The sequence below is a fragment of the Mixophyes fleayi genome, chromosome 5 (assembly GCF_038048845.1).
Source record: "Mixophyes fleayi isolate aMixFle1 chromosome 5, aMixFle1.hap1, whole genome shotgun sequence".
Taxonomy (NCBI): domain Eukaryota; kingdom Metazoa; phylum Chordata; class Amphibia; order Anura; family Limnodynastidae; genus Mixophyes; species Mixophyes fleayi.
In genome coordinates, this window is record NC_134406.1 from 240,075,803 (window position 1) to 240,097,076 (window position 21,274).

General features: G+C 42.0%; 1 pseudogene; it reads right to left on the reverse strand.

Moving 5' to 3' along the window:
- Positions 1–18,433: 18,433 nt before the first annotated feature.
- LOC142159698 (U2 spliceosomal RNA) lies at positions 18,434–18,541 on the reverse strand (annotated as a pseudogene).
- Positions 18,542–21,274: the final 2,733 nt, after the last annotated feature.

The window sequence follows — 21,274 nt, forward strand, 5'->3', positions numbered from 1 at the left end:
TATCTGGAGGGCAGTGCTGTACTTCATTGAGGAATTGATTATTCATTTTTATAAACATCATTTTTTCAACGTTGTGAGGAAGCAACCTCCTTCGCCGCTCACTGACCAGGTTCCCCGCTGCACTAAAAACTCTTTCCGAGTACACACTGGAGGGGGGACAACTCAGGTAAAATAGAGCCAGTTTGTACAGGGGCTTCCAAACTGCCTTTTTTTCCTGCCAGTAACAATATGGACTGTCTGACATGTCTACTTGGATGGTGTCAGCAAAGTAATCATCCACAATTTTTTCTATTGTGACAGCATCCAATGCAGCGAGAGTAGACATGTCTGCAATGGTTGGCAGGTCCTTCAGTCCGGACCAGATGTTATCAGCATCCCCGCCAGTGCCTCTTTTGGGAAAACTGAGCTTTTTCCTCGCAGCCATAGATGTGGAAGAAAATGAGGGTGGAGCTGTTGGCATGTCACGGTCCTCTTCAGAGGACAATCTCCTGACCAGCAGGTCTTTGCACCGCTGTAGATTTGTGTCCGCCGGAAACAGAGACACAACATACGCTTTAAACCGAGGATCGAGCACGGTGGCCAGAATGTATTCCTCTGACTTTAAAAGAGTGACCACCCTCGGATCCTGGCAAAGCGTACGAAGGGCTACATCCACAAGAGCTACATGCTTGCTGTAATCGCAATGGCTTACCAGCTCCTCCCTCACTTTCTCCAGCTGCTTCTGCAACAGCCTGATCAGGGGAATGACCTGACTCAAGCTGGCAGTGTCGGAACTGACTTCTCGTGTGGCAAGTTCAAATGGCTGCAGAACCTTGCACAACACGGAAATCAGTCTCCACTGCGCTTGACTCAGGCGCATCCCCACTCCTTTGCCTATGTCGTAGGTGGCTGTGTAGGCCTGAATGGCCTTTTGCTGCTCCTCCATCCTCTGCAGCATATAGAGGGTGGAGTTCCAGCGCGTCACAACCTCTTGTTTGAGGTGATGGCAGGGCAGGTTCAAGCTTTTTTGATGTGCCTCTAGTCTGCGGTAGGCACTGGCTGAATGCCGAAAGTGTCCAGCAATTTTGCGGGCCACCGCAAGCATCTCCTGCACACCCCTGTCACTCTTGAGGTAATGCTGCACCACCAAATTAATGGTGTGGGCAAAACATGGGACGTGCTGGAAATTGCCCATATTTAATGCCCGCACAATGTTACTGGCATTGTCTGACACCACAAATCCCCATGAGAGTCTAAGTGGGGTAAGCCACTGGGAGATAATTTCCCTCATTTTCTCTAATATGTTGGCAGCGTTGTGCCTCTTATTAAAGCCTGTAATGCACAATGTTGCCTGCCTTTGCATGAGCAGCCATTTTGTAGATGCTGCTACTGATGCAGCTGTTGCTGTTGCTGCGGAAGGGGATGCATCTACCCAGTGGGCTGTCACAGTCATATAGTCCTTCGTTTGCCCAGAACCACTTGTCCACATGTCCGTGGTTAAGTGGACAGTGGGTACAACCGCATTTTTAAGAGCACTGAGGACACTTGATCGTACTTCTCTGTACATTTTTGGTATCGCCTGCCTAGTGAAGTGGAATCTCGAGGGGATTTGGTACCGGGGACACAATACCTCCATCAACCCTCTAAATCCCACTCCACTGATGGCGGACACCGGGCGCACGTCTAACACCAACATTGCAGTTACAGCCGCAGTTATACGCTTTGCAATAGGGTGACTACTATCGTATTTGGTGGTCATGGCAAACGACTGTTGGACGGTCAATTGTTTGGTGAAAGACTTAGCGGTCTTACGACTTCCCCTCTGGGAAGATGACCGACTAACAGCAGCAACAGCAGCAGTGGCAGTAGTAGGCGTACCGCTGCAGGATTCCTCGGATGAATCCCGTATTGAGGAGGACTCAGTCTGGCTGGTGACTTGGGCTGCAGGACTGAATCTGATGGAGATTGTGGAGGAAGTTGACGAGGAGGGTGTTGCTGGTGTGTATCCAACTGGACCACGGGATTTAGGTGTCCCTGTACCGATGAGGGTCCTAGCCCCAGTTCCTGAACTAACCACTGAACTATGAAGGTTATTCAGGTGACGTATAAGGGAGGATGTTCCTAGGTGGGCAAGATCCTTACCCCTGCTTATTTGAGCTTTACATAAGCTACATATTGCCATACATTGGTTGTCTGGATTTGGATAAAAATAACTCCAGACCGAAGAGGTGCATTTTTTGGTCTTCTGACCAGGCATGACGATGGGCTTTTTCATCCCATGGACATCAGCTGTTTCCCCCCCTGGTGCCTCATTTACAATAACCACATCACCATCCTCATCATCAAGTTCCTCCACAGCGCCAGCTACATCATCAATAGCCTCCTCCCGAGCCACCTCTTCCCGTACAGTGATGGGAAGGTCAGGCTTGACAACCACCAACACCCTTGGACTCGCCTTGGGGATTTGTGATAATTTCTCTTTAGAAGGCAGAGTTGTTTGCTGTTTTGTTGCTGACAGCATAACTCTCTTCAATTTTTTGTAGGGGGGGGGAGGAGGAGGAGGGCTAAGATCCGTGGGTGAAGCTGAACCACTAGTCATGAACACGGGCCAGGGCCTAAGCCGTTCCTTGCCACTCCGTGTCGTAAATGGCATATTGGCAACTTTACGTTTCTCCTCAGATGATTTTAAGTTTCTCTTTTTGCTACTTTTTCTTAACTTGGGCTTTTTGGATTTTACATGCCCGGTACTACGAGATTGGGCATCGGGCTTGGAAGACGACGTTGATGGCATTTCATCGTCTATGTCATGACTAGTGGCAGCAGCTTCAGCATTAGGAGGAAGTGGGTCTTGATCTTTCCCTACTTTATCCTCCAAATTTTTGGTCTCCATTATATGTAGCACAAGATACTGCAGAATGTGTGAACTTGGTAATATTGCAGTACCAATGGACTTATAATGCTGGATTGGTTTTGCAAATTTGGTTATAATTATTATATATTTTTTTTTTTTTTTAATGTTTTATTTTTTTTTACTTTTTTTTTATTTTTTACAAACTTGGGAATAATGGGGAAATAACTATGCCCTTAGAAGCACAGAGCACAGGACACAGCACCACTGGACTGAACAGGACACGGCACAGGACCCAGCAGCACTACGGAACTCAGCAGGACAGAGCACAGGACACAGCACCACTGGACTGATACTGCAGAATGTGTAAACTTTGTAATATTGCAGTACCACTGGACTTTTACTGCTGAATGTGTGAACTTGGTAATATTGCAGTACCAATGGACTTATAATGCTGGATTGGTTTTGCAAATTTGGTTATAATTATTATATATTTTTTTTTTTTTTTAATTTTTTATTTTTTTTTACTTTTTTTTTTTTTTTTTACAAACTTGGGAATAATGGGGAAATAACTATGCCCTTAGAAGCACAGAGCACAGGACACAGCACCACTGGACTGAACAGGACACGGCACAGGACCCAGCAGCACTACGGAACTCAGCAGGACAGAGCACAGGACACAGCACCACTGGACTGATACTGCAGAATGTGTAAACTTTGTAATATTGCAGTACCACTGGACTTTTACTGCTGAATGTGTGAACTTGGTAATATTGCAGTACCAATGGACTTATAATGCTGGATTGGTTTTGCAAATTTGGTTATAATTATTATATATATATTTTTTTTTTTTTATTTTTTTTTTTTTTTTACTTTTTTTTTATTTTTTACAAACATGGGAATAATGGGGAAATAACTATGCCCTTAGAAGCACAGAGCACAGGACACAGCACCACTGGACTGAACAGGACACGGCACAGGACCCAGCAGCACTACGGAACTCAGCAGGACAGAGCACAGGACACAGCACCACTGGACTGATACTGCAGAATGTGTAAACTTTGTAATATTGCAGTACCACTGGACTTTTACTGCTGAATGTGTGAACTTGGTAATATTGCAGTACCAATGGGCTTATACTGCAGGATTGGTTGTGAAAATTTTGTGGTAATTAAAAAATATTAAAGTAGTTTTTGGTATTTTATAAAAAAACTTTTTTTTATTTTTTTAAACACAGGGGAATATTGGGGAAATAACTATGCCCTTAGAAGCACAGAGCACAGGACACAGCACCACTGGACTGAACAGGACACAGCACAGGACCCAGCAGCACCACTGACCTCAGAAGGACAGAGCACAGCACACAGCACCACTGGACTGATACTGCAGAACACAGCACAGCACAGCACAGCACAGCACAGCACAGCACAGCACTAAACAGCACAGCACAGCACAGCACAGCACTAAACAGCACAGAACTAAACAGCACAGAACTAAACAGCACAGAGGACCACCTAACACACCCTCCCTCTACCCTGATCAATGCCCGAGTGAAGATGGCGGCGACTAGCGGGGAATTTATAGGATCCGAGTATCGCGAGATCCGACAACGGGATTATGAGTCAGAGCCTCAGTTTCACTTTTGAATTTGGCGCCAATACCCGGATCTGTCTCGGATCCGACTCGGATCCGCAACGTTCGGGTGGGCTCGGATTTCAGAAATCCGAGCGCGCTCATCCCTACAATAAAGCCTATCCCTTTTAAACAACTTAACGCTGGTGATCCTGGTAGTGGAGAACTAGTGAAACTCATTTATACCTGCAAACCTGGTTCCTGTAACATAATTTATGATATAAATATATATATATATATATATCAGTTCTGCTTTCTCATACATGAAATGACATATAGACCTATAACACAATATGAGAAGTAATAGGAGCAATTTGATTCAGTGACTATGTCAGCAAATTCATGTCAGCAGATTTCTAAACTATATGACAGAGGTACCTTAGAGGAGTGACTGGCAATACCTCTCAGTCCTATTTCTCGATGCATTTTGTTGGAGATTCAGGCAGAAATAAAGTGTGTCAGCAAGGTACAGAATAGATCAGCAGAGAATTTAGCAGATGCAATTGCCTTTTTGGAGTCTGCGACATTTACTTAGAACAAGTAATTTAAAACCCAATGGAACTGAAAGACAGATGCTGAGGGATTTACTTGACCTGTGAAACACAATTTCCAATCGGCGAAAGTCACCTGTGTAGGTGCTATAACTCTCCTTTCATTTGTAAAAAGAAATCAAAGTTTGTGTTTCCCTTTCTCTGTTGTAACAACTGAGAAGTGATCATAGCATGTTCAGAAAATCAAAGCCTTTCAAATTAGTGTTTCATTAATAATGTCATTCAGTTAAATATTGCGATATTTTTATAACTATTTGGCTTGTAAAACTGCTGGTGAAGTTAAGTGTAAGACCATGTGATTTCATGTCCTAGGTGTATAGGGTAACTCACACAAAAAGAAAGTTTTGAAAGATAATTAGATAGTTTATTTTTATATTTGACCCAAGAAGTATTATTAAAGAATATTTTTTCAGCACTGTTCATATGTACGTATAGTATAAGATCGAGCTGAACAAGAGAGTTCAGGTCGTGCTAGTTGAAGTCAGGTTGCGCAGTCCTTTCATGACATAACTTTGATCAGAAAGAGATAGTTGAACATCTAAAGTAGTATTTCCTTATATTGGAATTCTCTTTAACACACTCAAACAGAGGAACAACGAGGATCATAACACATGGACAGGAAGGAGAACTCGCTGGGTGAAAGGTAACACATTTTGCCTAGCAACAATTTTTTCTTCCCGGAGTAGCCAGTCATACGTAATTATTAATTAATTAGATGCTGTGGAATAATCTCTTTTGTAACTCTAACATCCTTTTAATCTAAAAGAAAGTAAAATAGTTAGAACACAGTTATAACATATAAGCTATTCCAAATTATCCTTCTAATTTTGGTGCAAAAAGATTCTGAACAGGAAAATAAGCATTATCAAAAAGATTTTGAATGGAAAAAGTGGGTCTATCTTGTGCAACCTGAGACATATGGGAGCACTACACTGCGCATTTTATATGGTAGTACAGTACCGCAACATAGCGGATTTCCCTACGCAATAGTATGGGGGCAAAGGGAAATCCGCAATGTTGCGGTAACGCGGATTGCCTTCGTGCCCGTTCTGGAGGCACTCAGTGCAGAATTGAATACGCGCCTTAGAATGTTTTCAAAAAATGTGTTTATTTTGCCTGTTTACTAATATAAAAATAATTACCCAAGTCACAAAAAATTGCCAGTGCTGGCTATTTACTTGGCTATGATGTAAATCAGATATTTCTTAAGTAACAGTCTGCTTGCAAAGTTGCAAATTATGTTTATTTCTTAAACACTTTCCTGAAGAGGATGAATGAAACCCATTCTCAAACATTCTAAAACTGCAGAGAAAACTCTCCCTTTTCATCTGTAACACAAGAACTCAGCCCAGTAACCTGGGTTCTTGCATGAAGTCAGCAGTCATCTTCTTGCCAACTACTGTACGCTGCTATGTGTGTAAGGTCTAACATTTCGGGCATATTCAATTAGCGGCCTCTCTAATCTCTAAGATTGACAGTTAAAGAAGAAGTTTCTACAGTTAAGATCCTTAATGAATCAGGCCGCAGATGTTTTATTACACAATTCTAAGTACTACATTTCCTTTCTTTTGTCACTAATTCTAACTGTATTTTAATACTTTGCCAAGCATAAAACTTTCTTGTGTGTAATAGTTGTACAATGATTTTTAATAAATTATGAATAAAGAATTATGATTTTATTTAAGAATAACTAGGACAAAGGACTGAGTTACTGAGTGCCTCCACTAAAAGAGAACTCTCTTTGTTTTTCTTTAGGTTGCAATTATAGTATTTTCTCTTGGGGTAGCACCTTCTGTGTTATTGATGAACATGGATATCAATACCTATAGAGTAATGATAATGAAATAAAGGAACATATTTACTCAGTAAAATAAATTTCTATATACAATGGAGATTAAGTGCGGACGTTCATTAACCCTTTTTCCTATTATAATGGAGCTATAAATCCAGGGGTGATTTTCAGGAAGGGGATATTCTTGCAGGTTTGACAACCTAGCACCAAGTGACAAATGTTCCATTGTCCAGTTTTTGGTGGGACTGTACAGATTTACAATTTTTAGATGTTGAGTCTGCAAGATGCCCAAAAGGCCATTCAGGGGAGGGCTGGCAAATTTTAGCCCCGAGGACAAGACTCGACTCAGCTTATTAGTAAAAAAAAATGCAGGTGGCCCAGCCCAGGGTATTCCACTATGGGACCGGCCCGGGGAGCAGATTGCCCCTGCCCCTCAGCCCAGCCTTGCCCTGAGGCCATTTAAAGTCAGCTTTTTATAACTAATGATTTATAACGAGACTAAGTATTGTTCATATTGTAGAAGTCCCTTGACACCTTCATTATTATCATCATCATCATCATCATCATCATTATCAGCTATTTATATCCTGTTGTTGTCAAAAAACGTGTACCATAGGAGTGTTTTGGGGCATTGATGCCAAATGGACTGTGCTATGCTGCAAGTTTTTTTTATAGAATACATTTACTAAGTTCCATATAATTGGCATTTGTTAATTACAAACCAGTATTAACACTTATACCCATATGTATAACACAGTGTGTGTTATTTCCCAGAAAACATTTGTTGAGTGTGAGCTGACAGTAATAACTTTAATTGCTTCTTTGTGTCTATAATTGAGCAAGTATTTTATTCTGAGTATTGTTAAGTGTTCTGTTGTTCTGATGCATTTAGCTGATTCAATATGCCACATAGATCTGTGGTTGTTCTTTTATTCTATATATAGAAACTAATTTGTGTGCTTCCCCCCATATGTACCTTTCATTGTATGAAAACTGATGTTTCATCAGCCTTATTTGCGCTCAATAAATGGTCCAAGGTTGATGGGCTTCATTTACAATGTAGTATCATCTGATCACTACAACTCTCTTTTAAACTGATGTAATGTTGATAGCACTGATTGTACAATTGCTTTGCAAATGGCCAAAGTAATCTGATGGATTTTAGCTGATACCTGAATAACTCTTATCTGTACATGTTCAATGAGAAAACTATTAAATGCAAGTTAAAATCTATGCATTAGCCTTTATATAATGGGCCTTATGTATAGTTGGGTGCTTTATAGGCCTGATTCACTTCATGTCTGAATGCAAATGACACTTATGGTTGATTACGACTTGAAGGGCAGAATGGGTGGGAAGGGGTAGATGAATATAGGCCATGTACACAAAGGGCGTTCTGACACAGATGCGAACGATTTTTAGCCGTATCATTTGCACCAGCTACAGGGCAGGTGCAAGTGCTAACTGATAGTGATGACTGTCACAGCATCGTGTTTGTATTAAAAGCTACAAGTATGCATGCCACTATATAGCACAGAAGATGTGCATGCAAGTAAGTGAGAATATGAAAAAACATTGTATGCACAGTATGCATTAAGAACATTGTGATTAATGTATTTAATGTAAAAAACAATATAAAAACTTTTTTTTAAAAAAAACAAAACTTATTTTTATTATAATATTATAAGTTGTTCATTTATTTTATTGTTTTTTTATTTGTTTTTTGCATGCGTTCTAATGGGACTGTATATCACACTCATGCATGTTCGTATCCTGCACTAAGTCCTGTGTGTTAACATGCGGCAAGGAACGTTTAAGCAGAAAGTACTTCCACCCAGGTTCAAAATGAAACGTATCTTGAGATCCACTTGGATTTGAATACAGTCGTAACTACGCTCAATTTCCGTGCTTGTTTTGTGGAGAGGTTCCTTAGTAAAATCTTTTACAAGGTGGAAGGGCTGACTTAAGGGTGTGAATATAGCAGGCACATACTTTGAGATATAGGGCCTGTGGAAGGTACGCCAATTGAGTGTTTACGCTTAGTACATGCCCACAAAATAAAGTACCTACGTCTATGCAGATTTGCGTGCATACAGACTTTTGCCTAAAAGGGCGAGACAGAGCATGGAAGGGGCATTCTAACTTAGGCTGAGTACACTAAGGGCATGTTCTCCGAATGCAAGCTGATGCAGACATAACATGAACGCAGAAGCAGATTTATTTGCACCAGTCTAGGGTGTGTTGCAAATACATGACCATGATCACCAGCACTAGATAATTGTCACTCACCGGACTGTGAGTGCTACTTCTAAGGTAGTTAGGAACCGTGTCCGTCCATTATTATGAGGTACTGCGCATGTGCAGTCCCTTCTAACCTTCAGTTCTGTTCCTTTAACTTAATTGGCTGATCAGGCAACACTCCCTATATTAAGCACCTGTGGTCAATAACACGTTGCCTGATCTTGGAGTCTCATTCCTCATGAGTCTCTGAAGGTGTTCCAGTGCCTCCTCGTGTGTTCAGCTTATGCTGATTCCTGTTTGCCGTTTGTGGTTTCCAGACCACTTCTACTCCTCGTGTTCCTAGTGACTTCAGCAGCTGATTCCAATCCGCTGCCTCTGTGTATCTACAGTTACAGATTACTGCAAACTCTCCTGTGTTTCATCGTGACTCCAGCAGCTGATTCCTATCCGCTGCCTCCGTGTGTCTAACAAGTTACAGATCTCTCCAACTCTCCTGTGTTACATCGCTACTGTTCCAGCTGATTCCTGTTAGCTACTTCAGCGTGTCTACAGAGTCCTGCTCGTCTCAGCGCTCCAGTCTGCATTCTACCTGCCGTCAGCTGACCCGCTGCCTACTGCTTCTACAGTGTGTCCATTTGTGTCAACTTGCCTGTTAGCATCGAGTCTACGCTCCTCGGCTTCCAGTTCTGCTACATCGCGTCAGCTCTCCCGTGGTCTCCTGCTGTTCAATTCGATATACTACTGCTTCCTGAGTATTTTGTCGTCCTTGCTGGCCTACCTACAGTGCGCTGCACCTACCTGCTGCTTCCATTCTGCAAGGACTTCTCATCTCGTCAGTTCCCTGCCGCTCAGGTATCCCTGCAGCTATCTCTAACAGCCTGCTCATCTGAACCACGGTATGCATACTTCTCATTGACTGTGCTGGTGTATTGCATATCCATCTGGACTGAGTTGTTCTCCTCCGGAGTTTCCATCCTCTGAGACTATTGCTATTATTGACTGTGTTTCCTTTTGCTGGACTATTCTAGTGACTTTGTTTATCTGTGCAGTGCTGTTCATTCATTATTATTATTGTGTGCAGTTCAACGTGGGATCAAGTTCAGTGTACCCGTGTAGACTCTGCATTGCATTTATCTCCTCGTGTCCTTCCTCACATATATATTCAGTGGTACAACTTGCTAGAGGCAGACCACTGATTCCTGTTTCCCTGTGTCACCAGTTGCATATATCCTCTCTCATAAGCAGTGGTACAACTTGCTACACGCAGACCACTGACTTCCCCGTTACCTTCACCTGGATTCCATTCCTTCACTACAGACAGCGGTACAACTTGCTATATGCAGACCGCTGACTTCCACCTCCTTATTACTCCTGGACATTCCTTCTCACTATAGCAGTGGTACAACTTGCCGTGCGCAGACCACTGACTACCCTCACGTGTCCTTGTCCATCCGGATCCTCGTGTTCAGTTACCTATTGTTTACCAGTGCTGCTAGTCATAGACTTTCTGAGCATTCTCTAACCATCTGCTGTTTCCAGTTCCATTATCACCCTGCCACCAGAGTATCATATACCAACTCTACTGCTCTGATAAGACCATCAGCGGGTGATACTGGGTAAAGACTCCTAGTGCCCGTGACAGTAAGATCAGGCCATGACAGACCCAGATTCGGAACCCACAGCTAAAGAGATGCTGCAGCATCTGGTCACCCGTGTGGAACAACAGGATGTTTGTCAACAACTATTACTACAATGTTACCAGACGTTAGTCTCCCAAAGAACGTCTGGGCAGAATATTACAGCTTCTGTTGATGCTCCTGTGCTTTCCTCCGTTTCCCCAGTGCCATCCCAGGTGTCTACGGCTTCCACGCTTCACCTGCCAACTCCGTCAAAGTATGATGGAGATCCCAAAACATGTAGAGGTTTCCTCAACCAATGCTCAGTACATTTTGAGCTCCAACCTCAAAACTTTTCTACTCATCGTTCCAGAGTGGCCTATCTCATCTCATTATTCTCCGGAGAAGCTCTCGCATGGGCTTCCTCTCTGTGGGAAAGAAATGATCCGTTGTTACAGGATAGTGCCAAATTTATTTCCATGTTTCGTAATGTATTCGATGAACCAGGTCGTGTTATTTCCGCTGCCTCCAGCATTCTTCGTTTACGACAGGGTTCTCGTACATTAGGACAGTACGTCATTCAATTTAGGTTCTTAGCCTCTGAGCTTCAGTGGAACACTGAAGCGTTAATTGCCGCCTTCTGGCAGGGGCTCTCGGATAAAATTAAAGATGCACAGACTACTCAAGAACTCCCTACGTCTTTAGAAGATTTGATTTCTCTTTGTCATCGTGTGGATCTCAGATTTCGTGAGAGGGACTCTGAGAGAACTACTTCAGCTAAAACATCTCTTCGTCCCACTTCTCAAATTCGTCCTGCTTCACGTCCGGTAATACCGATGGAGATTGGACGTTCCAAACTAACCTCTGCAGAGAGGAATCGAAGAATTAAGAATAGACTTTGTATCTATTGTGCTGATGCCACACATATGCTCCAGTCATGCCCCAAAAAATCGGGAAATGCCAGGCCCTAACTAGTTCTGGAGAGGTGAAGTTAGGGTCCCTGGAGTCCTCTCCATCTTCTACGAAATCAAAAATCTGTGCATTTGACGTTACCATTTCATTTGCTACTAAGTCTTTTGAGTCCCAAGCTCTGATTGATTCAGGAGCTGCGGGAAATTTCATTTCTAAATCCCATAAATCAATGGTCCCTACCAGTGATTACCCTGAAGACTCCTATTACGGTGACTGCTATCGATGGATCACGTATTATCAACGGTCTCATCACCCAAAGTACGTCTTCAGTGACCCTTCAGATTGGTGTTCTACACCGAGAAGAAATTTTGTTTTTAATCCTTCCTGTTACTACAAGTCCGATTGTTTTAGGCCTTCCATGGCTTCAATGTCATTCTCCCCAGATTGACTGGCGCACTCCTCAAGTTACGTCTTGGGGACCTGAATGTCACCAACATTGTCTTTCTCGTGTTGTTCCTCGTAAAATACAGCAAACCTCCATTTCACCTTCCTCACCGGGACTTCCTCCTCAGTATGCTTCATTTGCCGACGTCTTTGATAAAGCTCAGTCTGAACGTCTTCCCCCTCATCGTTCATGGGATTGTCCGATTGACCTGTTACCTGGCAAGACTCCACCTAGGGGTCGTGTGTATCCACTTTCATTACCTGAGACTCAGGCTACTGCTGAATACATCCAAGAGAATCTCCAGCGAGGATTTATTCGACCTTCTACTTCTCCCGCTGGAGCTGGGTTCTTCTTCGTGAAGAAGAAAGATTAATCATTACGCCCTTGCATAGATTTTCGTGGACTTAATGCTATCACTATCAAAAATCGGTATCCCATTCCTCTGATTACTGAGTTGTTTGATCGGATCAAGGGAGCCCGGATTTTTACTAAGTTGGATCTTCGTGGTGCCTACAACTTGATTAGAATCAGGTCCGGTGACGAATGGAAAACAGCTTTTAACACCAGAGATGGGCATTATGAATACTTAGTAATGCCCTTCGGGTTATGTAATGCCCCTGCTGTTTTGCAGGGCTTCATTAACGAGATCTTTCGGGACTTGTTATATGTATGTGTCGTAGTATATCTGGACGACATACTCATCTTTTCCCAAGACCTGCCTTCACATCAAGTGGCCAACAAGTGGCCGAAGTTCTTTCCAGACTCCGGAAAAATTCATTGTTCTGTAAATTAGAAAAATGTTCATTTGAGTTGCCCCAGATTCCATTTTTGGGTTATATTGTTTCCGGAGTTGGTCTACAAATGGATCCAGAAAAGGTGAATGCTGTGTTACTTTGGCCTCAGCCAACTACTCTTCGTGCCATTCAGCGTTTTTTAGGCTTTGCCAACTACTATAGACGCTTCATTCAAGACTTCTCTTCAATTGCATCTCCCATTGTGGCTCTAACTCGCAAAGGGGCCAATACTAAGCAATGGGCATCTGAGGCTCTCCAAGCCTTTCAATTTCTTAAAGAGTCCTTCTCCTCTGCTCCCATCCTTCGACAGCCTGATGTGATGCTTCCCTTCTTCCTAGAAGTAGACGCCTCTAATGTTGGTTTAGGAGCCATTCTCTCCCAGAAATCGGAGCAACAAAAATTCCATCCTTGTGCCTTTTACTCTCGGGGTTTTCTGCCTGCGGAGAAGAATTACACCATCGGGGACAAGGAGTTGCTGGCTATTAAAGTAGCATTGGAGGAGTGGAGATATTTGTTAGAGGGAGCTCGTCATCCGGTGACAATTTTTACGGATCATAAAAATTTGTCATACCTACAGTCTGCTCAAAGTTTAAATCCTCGCCAGGCAAGATGGTCTCTTTTCTTTTCCCGTTTTGATCTAATCATAACCTTCAAACCAGCTGCAAAGAATAAAAAAGCAGACGCTCTATCTCGAGCCTTTGTGGCGTCCTCAGACGTTAAAGAGATTCCTAACCACTTTATATTAGACCCCAAATGTGTTTCTCTGGCTACTTCTTCCACTAAAGTGCTACCATTTGGGAAGACCCTCGTGCCTCCTGCTCTTAGGAAAAAAATCCTTTCATGGTTTCACTCTTCTCGTTTCTCTGGACACGCTGGTGAACGCAAGACCTTTGAAATCCTCTCTCGAAGTTATTGGTGGCCTTCTATGAGGAGAGATGTCAAAGAGTTTATCGCGGCATGCGATTTATGCTCCCAGTTCAAGACCCCCCGCAGAACTCCAGCGGGGTTGCTCTCATAAGCAGTGGTACAACTTGCTACACGCAGACCGCTGACTTCCCCGTTACCTTCACCTGGATTCCATTCCTTCTCACTATAGCAGTGGTACAAGTTGCCGTGCGCAGACCACTGACTACCCTCACGTGTCCTTGTCCATCCGGATCCTCGTGTTCAGTTACCTATTGTTTACCAGTGCTGCTAGTCATAGACTTTCTGAGCATTCTCTAACCATCTGCTGTTTCCAGTTCCATTATCACCCTGCCACCAGAGTATCATATACCAACTCTACTGCTCTGATAAGACCATCAGCGGGTGATACTGGGTAAAGACTCCTAGTGCCCGTGACAATAATGACTTCTGATTGGCTGATTGTGGTTTTACCTCTGAAGCCGCTTTCTTCATTGTATATATTATAGGATTTTGTGTGTTTGCGAGAGACGATGGGTCTGACAGGCACCTTCATCCCCATCTGTCACTTTGAACATTCAAGATGCAGGATGCTTGTGTAGCTGTTTATTTGAATTTGGGACTTTACTTTTGTTAAAAAAAATTTTTTTAATCAATATTTTTATTAGAAGCATTTTATACATGCCATAATCATGACATCAATTACATGTTTTACAATTGTGCTAAGGAAATAGAAACATCAGCTTAAACACTGGAAGTTATCAAAAAAGTTAAATAAAACCTTTGTAGCAGACTGATGCAATTGAATCAATTATTCACGGAGACTGATAAACAACTTATTATGGATAGCAATGTCCTCATAAAATAAATAGCATTCCTCAGCTTACTCATTGGCACGTCCATATCTCCCGTGGCTGGAGGCAAACAACAGGCTTCTACACATGTTTATGATTCCCTGAATAAAAGAACTATTATAAGATAACAGGCGGATCCCTTGCTAGTTCCCTCAGATTATACCAGGAAGTGAACTTATTTTTGTTAATTTTATTAATCATATCATTGCACTATCAGACTGTGTACGACAACCTCACCAGGATGATGTCCACCTAGTTCTTAAATGAAGCCAGGTGGGTTACATATATTTATGTCCATGATTACATTGAAGACCAACATGGTGGGTAAACTATTTTCTGCCAAGTTTCCAACCCACAGGATGAACAGTCTGGACCATCCAAAGTCCCTTCAACGTTACAAAAGCATGGAGGGTTTTAAAACAGGAAGGCTCTCTCTTACTAAACCAGGATTAAGCTTATCAACATCTGGTTTGAGCAGTTATAGTTTTCTCTGGGCCTGCACCAGACTGCTGGACTGCAAAACAGTAGGAGGGAAGATCATGAGGCCATGGCATCTCTCCCCTCCCATCTCCATTCTCTAAGGACTTCAGAGTCAATGGCATCCTAGTGGAACTTGGGATAACCTTACAGGGTGGGACATCCATTGTGGGAAATTTGAACAGTTTAAAAATTCCTGCATGGGGGACCCAAGGTGTGTTCAAATTTCCACTCAGTCTGATGTTGGAGTTCTGTCTCTTATTAGCTCAATCGTAGTTCCTGCTTCAAATCCTGCATCTCCATCCCATTTGCATCGGAATATCTAGCCTGGAGAAAACTCTGCTCCATTGGGAGCTGCTCGTTGATCTGTTAGGACTCGTGTGTCTACTGGTCAAGGTTGACTGTGGTGAAAGTCCTTACCACTTTGATAGAGAGCATTGGCCGATCCGTCGGGATCCACAAGATTGGAAGATAGCACCAACAGGTTGGTCGGAACACATTTGCATTGTGGTGAATAGGAGCAGTCTAGTTGGACTTTGGGAACTCCGTGTGTGCTGGTGTGCTACCATTGGATCATCATAGTAAATGGTGATCCAATGGTGGCGTTACATCTTGGTCTGGAGTACAATTTTTACAAGTCGGCTGGACAAACTTTCCCATAGATTCTAATAATGGTCTAGGTATAGTGTGTTCTGATAATACATTGTATTGAACTAACAGCTTGGCCAGCCACCGTGGCACATTCAGCATACTGGTGTACCTTCCTTGTAGCGGTCCTGGCAACTGCATCAGGACCACTAGAAAAATACAGCCTGACCTGAGAATTGTCTTTTTACAACTTTGACTTGCTAAAGAACATATCTATTTATTTTATAATAATTAAGAGTTGGACAGTGTTTGTGACCACTTGAGTGTTGTTTTAACTGTTTATTGTTATTAGTTTTGATATTTTTTTGGGTTGTTTAACCCCTCTGTAATAAAATTACCTTTATATCTTCTCTCTTTGTCTATGTGGTCCAAAGACCCTAAGCTTCCAGGTTACCTAGTGGACGTCTTCCTTAACACGTGGGTATCCTGACCATGTGTTTTCCATATATAAAGAAAATCTTACTTTCATTCTTACGCGAGAAGGAAGTTTATATCTGCTATATTACATGAAGCCTAATAGCAAATGCGTTTTTTCTTATGGAAAAAAAGCAAATGTTTGCAAAGTTTTATTGCTCTAATGACCTGGTTCTGTGTATAATATAAACCTGGCACAAATGCTACATATGTAGAGCTGGATTAATCTTGAGCTGGGCCCAACTCATGCACATTTTTGGGCCATAGATTTTGGTTTGGCTGGCATAAAGCATCTGCAAATGAACAGATCAGTGCATTATCTCCATGATCACAAATGATCTTTCAAAGGGGGAAGTTAAATGAATAGGACAACATTTAACTGAAATTTTAGCAGATGTCTGGTCTTATTGGAGCAACCTATATTTTATGTTAAGTGGCCCTTTAAATATTGTGAAGCATTGTATCCCCGAGACTATAGCAGGTTATAACAGTAAAACAGTGTTCTATTTACTGTATGCAATTATATAGGTAATTACCAGTTCTATAATTTCAAGTAGTGAATTGTTCCTTATAGCAAGCTTTTTAGACTTTAAGAATTTTTCCTGGATAATTATAAGTTTATGCAAATGAGAAAAGCATTCTTTAATTAAATCTGTGCTACATCTGTTCCTCTTGTCAGGCTATTTATTCCCAATTAAGGAGAAAAAAATGTTTCAGATCCTAGAGCTTCCCAAACAAACTATATATATATATTCACATTTATTCTTCAACCCCCACTCTTGAAATTTACTTACTATATTTATCATTTTGCGCTGGTCATTGCAATTGAACATATTATTACATTGTTAAAATAAACTTGTTTAAAGATATTCAAAAATGCTAAGTTGTAAAATATGTGTTATTGATGATCCCTCATTCTAACTTGTGCCATTCAAAGAAAAAAAAAGAATATACCAATTTCTTACATTCTCATGTAATGATGTGTTAAGTATAACCAGTTTCTTACCCTCATTAAAAGAGGATTTTAACATACATTTATAATTTAATGCACACATGGTGGTATAAATTGATTCTGCAATATAGTTATAAATTTGCACCCTATGATTTGTTTGTTACAAATTCATAGCTGACCATCTGCATCACTTCTATTAGCCGTTTCCAAACTTTATTAAATTAGTATGTTGCTGTTTGCAGAAAGCACTTAATTAATCTTCATTGACATCAATAATAACCTGTTTTTATATTGAAATCCCAGGATCAGTGCTTTCATGCTCTAGTGCAAATAACAAGTGCAAAGCCAAAAAAGTGCAAAAGGTTGTAGCACATTTAGGCCCTCCTCAAAAGAGGAAGGGTCCCTCTTTTCTCGACTACTGAGACCAAAAGGTCCCTTAGAGAGTACATGTCTTCAGATCACCCTTCGCCTCAAGGCTAGAGGGGAATTCCTTTGCCCTGGGATCCACAGAGGCTTCACCCAGGGCTCTGAAACATGCCCGTCCCCTGGAAGGGAGGGTGTCAGAGATTTTCAGGGGTGGGAACCTCTGTGTCTTCTAGATCATCAAGGAAACAGAGCTCATAACGAATTACCACAGCCCTAGATCTGTGTAAAAAAACATAAAAGTGAAGGTGAGAAACAAGATTTAGTGGTTAACACTTCTGCCTCCCAGCACTGGGGTCATGAGTTTGATTCCCGATCATGGCCTTATCTTTGTGGAATTTGTTCTCCCCGTGTTTGCGTGGGTTTCCTCCAGGTGCTCCGGTTTCCTCCCACACTCCAAAAACATAGTAGTAGGTTGATTGATTGCTATCAAATTGACCCTAGTCTGTTTGTGTGTGTTAGGGAATTTAGACTGTAAGCTCCAATGGGGCAGGGACTGATGTTAGTGAGTTCTCTGTACAGCGCTGCGGAATTAATGGCGCTATATAAATAGCTGCTGCTGCTGAAGACGTGAAATAAATGAGTGCCGCGTGGGTATGCCCCCAGGCTAATGACAAACATAAAACTTCTCCCACCCTGCCAGAAAGCCAAGGCACAAGGAGGTGGTGCATAAAGTGGTCAAAGGTGAAAAAATGCCTTAAAATAGGATGTAGTAATTCTCTTGACCCTGAACCTATCAACAATCAGACTGTTGACACCAAATGTCCACAGTCAGAAATGTCAACAGGTTCAGTGTTATTACATGGTTAAAATAACGGCATTGTACCTGTAACATTTTGCTGTCAACAGTCTGTCTGTCGAAAGGTTCAGCGTCAACAGATGGTACCCAACTCCATGAAATCACGTGCTAGTGCAGCATCAGTGGTTTATGGCACCCCAGTGTCGCCACTCCGTAGGCTTTCAAAGTCGCCTCTGACCCTCTGGCCAGAGGATCAAATGCAGCATTTCCTGATAAGAACACATACTACACTTGATCTTAGCCAAAATGCAGAGAAGCAATAATTACCTGTAATCATGCAGTAAGTACATACATCCTAACAATGCCTGCCCTGCCTCTGTGTAATTAACCATCACTCTGTGATGTTTCTTCCTATGTCATCAGCGTTGTGGAAGGTTACTAGGCACAGCGTGGCATTGGTTGTGCGCCTATGTATGTGTGCAAGACAGAGAAATAGGCACAGTTCTGCAAACTTAAAAACACCATCCATGGGAGTCATGCACAGTACATTGTAGCAAGCCTTCTTTTAATTCTCCTGGGCAGGGGAGCAAAGTGGTTCCTCACATAAAGGGTCAGTTATGAAAATGTAAAAGTGCAGTGGAAAGATCACTTTATGACATCACACCCCTAATGCACCTGCTATGACACGGCGCATAGAATTGTGTGCTAGGATGACTGTGTCTGCAGGGGTGCAAAAGTTTTGCATTTGCACATTTCACAAGGTTCAGCTAAATTTGGTCTTCATAGTACTACCCCAGTCACACCACAAAACAAAGTGATGTGTCTGTCATCTTCTCAGCTGTATTCATTGATTATAAATTGATGTAAAATTGTGAGCAGAATGTGGTCGAACATTTGCATTTTTACGTATTTTGTCTTGGGAGAGGCTTTCAACTTAAAATCCAGCGTAAATATAAAGCCAGAGTGTAACGGTGAGGCCGGAGTAAATATATGACAGTTATCAACATTATCTGGCGTATCTGCACTTTTTAAAATAAATTAATAAATTAATAAATTAAATTGTCCTGACAGACGATAAATAACCTGCACCAACACTACTGGTGGCAGTGGGGCTCTTTTTCCAATTTCCAGAGAATTCACATAATTATATCAGCTGTTAAGTCTGTGACTTATATTTCAACAAAATTCTTTAGTGACCATGACACAGTGTTTATGCCCACTGTGTTCTTTTACTGTAGAACTTCAGGAAACATATTACACAGAAGATAGATTCATACACCAACTATATACAGCACAAAATAAGATCTGGTGTATTCTTCCGCCGTATACACACAAAGTAAACAGGAACTACATACACCACACTCCTCCCAACATAGTTTAATGCAGACATAAAGAAAATGTTATCACAATACAATATATGTATTGCCCCAGAAGGCTACAGATCAAGTCTCTTGGGTGCCTTATGAACTCTACCTGGGTAATGATGTTTAAATCCCAGAGTGAGAGGCTGCTCAATCGGAATCACGCTAGGAGGTTCAGGATCAGATGTTATCACCGTGGGAATCTCAGGCTCAGGTGACATCATAACAGACTCAGGAACAGTCTCTGTAGCTAACTCAAATGGGTATAGAGTCTCCACAATGTCACCATGACGTTGTTCAGAAACTCCCACATCACTCACTTGGCTAAGTCCAGGTGTCAACTCCAAGTCCGCTTGTTCCTTGGCCTCTATTATTTGGTCAATGTAGCGTTGCCACAATTCTCCTCCCACTTTAATCACATACATCAGTGGACCAGTTTTGGAAGAGACTATTCCCAGTTGCCTAAGAGCCACAACCTGTGGATTTCCAGTAGAAAAATCCACCCCTCCTTGTGGCGGTTTCTGGTGAAGACTGGGGGGTTCGTTAGAATCCGTGCCTTGGGAAGGCTCACGCTAATACTGACTGATTAGTCACTGAGAGACGTAACAGTAGGTTTCTGATAAATATTTTCAAATTGTTTATGTACAGTACCTTTCATCTCACATCCGGTTTTATCAAGTCCCATTGAGAACTTAAGCTCTGTTGCATAAACAGAACAGCAGATCACTGACCAGTAGTGAAGTGCTCAGTTCTACATTGTATAAACAGGAAGTTGTCAACAGCACATGTTCATGGTGGATAGACTTTATAGCTCTTTTGAACATTTGAACAAATCTCTCAGCCAAACCATTGGTAGCTGGAAGGTGTGGAGCTGACGTGACATGTTTAATGCCACAGAATTTGGATTCAACTCTATGCTGGCCTTAATGCCTTTTAACGTGCCTATCTTTTTTTCAAAAATTGATTGTGTGTCACCTAGCAACTTCAAAGTACTTTAGTAGATATGTTATTTTGGACACATTAGATGTGGTAGGCTTAAACATGTGAATGTACCGCCATTCAAGCTGGAGTTTGCTTATACATTTACGGCTCACTAGTGCCGGCCCACCAGTATATCTTCAGAGCACTACCAATGTTTTCTGTAACAGAATCTTTGCAACCAGGCCTTTGTAATCACTTGCATTTATCACAAACAGAGTGAAGCCTATATCTAACTTCATTTTAAATTCAATTACCACCACTTCCATGTGGACCTAAATCACTTGGCACTCTTATGGGGCCTGATTCATTAACGAATGTAAATTATGTTGCATGCCATATTTTTGGTAAAATTGCACTACACATGCCCAGAAAAGGACTATACACCAGTGAACGCAAACACATACAATTAATCTTCGAACGCAAAGGGCTTTTCTAAACACCGTCTTACAATTTCATGGGCGGAATGGGGGAGGGAAGGGCCATAGGCACATCAATGTACAGTAAGGACATGTCAAGGTTGAGTGCATGCACATCCATCTGATTCAAGCTCTGGGCATCTCACAGGTACCTGTTTTTCTGTCATATCACTTGCACCAGCTACAGGTCTGGTGTAAATGTCGATTACTAGTGATGACGGTTGCGTATGCTTTCTAGAACATATGTTTGCAATCAGGAGAAAATGTAAAAATGCCTTTAATATACAGTAGACATT